This window comes from Chiloscyllium plagiosum, unplaced genomic scaffold (assembly GCF_037043375.1).
Source record: "Chiloscyllium plagiosum isolate Xiang-an unplaced genomic scaffold, Cpla_swu_hap1 HiC_scaffold_1, whole genome shotgun sequence".
Classification (NCBI taxonomy): Eukaryota; Metazoa; Chordata; class Chondrichthyes; order Orectolobiformes; family Hemiscylliidae; genus Chiloscyllium; species Chiloscyllium plagiosum.
This window is the reverse complement of record NW_028270139.1, coordinates 107,048,622-107,050,804: the sequence shown is the minus strand read 5'-3', so window position 1 is coordinate 107,050,804 and position 2,183 is coordinate 107,048,622. Positions and strand designations below refer to the sequence as shown.

Below are 2,183 nucleotides of genomic sequence, written 5' to 3'. Positions count from 1 at the left end.
GATGCTGCCTGGCCTACTGTGCTTTTCCAGCACCACAATCTCAACTCTGATATCCAACATTTACAGTCCTTACTTTCTCCCAGTATTGATCCCTGTGGTACACTGATGGTCACAGACCTCCAGGCCGAAAAACAACCCTTCACCATCACCCTCTACTATCATCCTACCATTAAGTGCTTTTTGCATCTGATTGGCAAGCTCACCCTGAATCCCATGTGATCTAAGTTTACTAATTAGTCTGCCATGCAGAACTTTATCAAAAGCTTTAATAAATGCAGTCCGGCTAGCTCAGTTGGTAGAGCATGAGACTCTTAATCTCAGGGTCGTGGGTTCAAAAGCCTCTCATTGGGCTCTGTACTTACCTTGGGGTGGCATTGTGGCTCAGTGGTTAGCACTGTTGCCTCAGGGACCCAGGTTTGAATCCAGCCTCAGCCAGCTGTCTGTTGGAGTCTGCACGTTCTCCCCATGTCTGTGTGGGTTTCCTCCCACAACTCAATGATGTGCAGGTTAGATGAATTGGCCATGCTAAATTGTTCATACTGTTTAGGGATACGTACGTTAGGTGCATTAGTCAGGGGTAAATATGGGGAATGGTTTTGGATCGGATACTGTTCGGATGGTCGGTATGGACTTGTTGGACTGAAGGGCCTGTTGCCACATGGTAGGGATTCTAATTCTAACATTTACCACTCAACCCTCATCAATCTTTTTGGTTACTGCCTGAAAAACCTCAATCAAGTTTGTGAGACGCAAGTTGCCTCGCACAAAACTATGCTCATTATACCTAATCAGTCTTTGCCTCTCCAAATGCATGTAAATCCTATTTTTCAGAATCAACTCCAACAACCTAACCAACACCAATGTCAAACTCACAGGACTATATAAACCAGGCTGCTCCTTACAGCCTTTCTTAAATAAAGGCACAATGCTAACCACCTTCTAGTCCTCCAACACATCACATGTGGTTATAGATGACACAAATGTTTCTGTTAGGTGCCCAGCAATTTCCTTCCTAACTTCCCACAAGTCCTCGGATGTATTTGATCAACTTCTGAAATGTTATTGGGTGAAAATAATAATAATAATAAACAATAATAATATTAACAACTGTGAATAGGATTAGATGTTCCAGTCAGAGGAGATTCATGTACAACATGAATACTAGCACTGTCAGCTGGGTCAACAGGACGGTTTCTGTGCTGTACATCCTATGTAATTCTATTAAATGAGTGCACTTTAATCAACAACATTCACAATGCATGCAACTAATGATCCAAATTATATATTAAGTCATCACATGGTAATTTAAATGATAATTTATGGCTTCAGATATTAATCCACATTCCCCTAAAAGACAGAATTTCAACACTTTACATCAATGGCCCTCAACCCAGTCTGAACTATACCACTGAATAATAAATAAAACAGACTAATGAGAGAAAAAAAACAATTATTTCTTAATTTAAACAGTAATTCTTGTGAGAATGCTAATACTACTGAGCAACCTGACAAAGGTCTAGATAGCAGCAATAATTAGTGCTCTCATCATTGATTTTAATGGGACGAAGTTATGATAATTTGATCCTCAACTGTTCTGGTAAGCAAAATGTCACAGGCACACATAGAGTAACATAGGTAGGGTCTGAACATATTTACATTCTAATTCCCTGAGATATTCCCTGTGGGTAGCACGGTGGCACAGCGGATAGCACTGCTGCCTCACAGCGCCAGAAACCTGGGTTCAATTCCTGCCTCAGGCAACTGTCTCTGTGGAGTTTGCATGTTCTCCCCGTGTCTGCGTGGGTTTGCTCTGGTTTCCTCCCACATTCCAAAAATGTGCAAGTTAGGTGAATTGGCAATGCTAAATTGCCCGTAGTGTTAGGTGAAGGGGTAAATGTAGGGGAATGGGTCTGGGTGGGTTGCTCTTTGGAGGGTCGGTGTGGACTTGTTGGGCCGAAGGGCCTGTTTCCAAGACTGTACGTAATCTAATATTAGTGCTGTAGGATGCCATGGCATAGATGGATCAAATCTCCAGGAAATTCTGGGTCAATGCCTTATGATTGTAAATATCTGTATGCAAGCCTTGACTATTCAATACTGTTTAAATATTGCAAAACATCATGTTCATGATTAGATTCTCTTAGTAGCATGCTTCAGGTGCTATCACAAACATGTTCAAAAAA

At 41.5% G+C, this 2,183-nt stretch overlaps 1 non-coding gene across 1 annotated transcript; it reads left to right on the top strand.

Moving 5' to 3' along the window:
- The first annotated feature begins 277 nt into the window (after nucleotides 1-277).
- Nucleotides 278-352, top strand: trnak-cuu (transfer RNA lysine (anticodon CUU)). The gene has a single exon. It is a non-coding gene; the product is annotated as a tRNA-Lys (tRNA).
- Nucleotides 353-2,183: the final 1,831 nt, after the last annotated feature.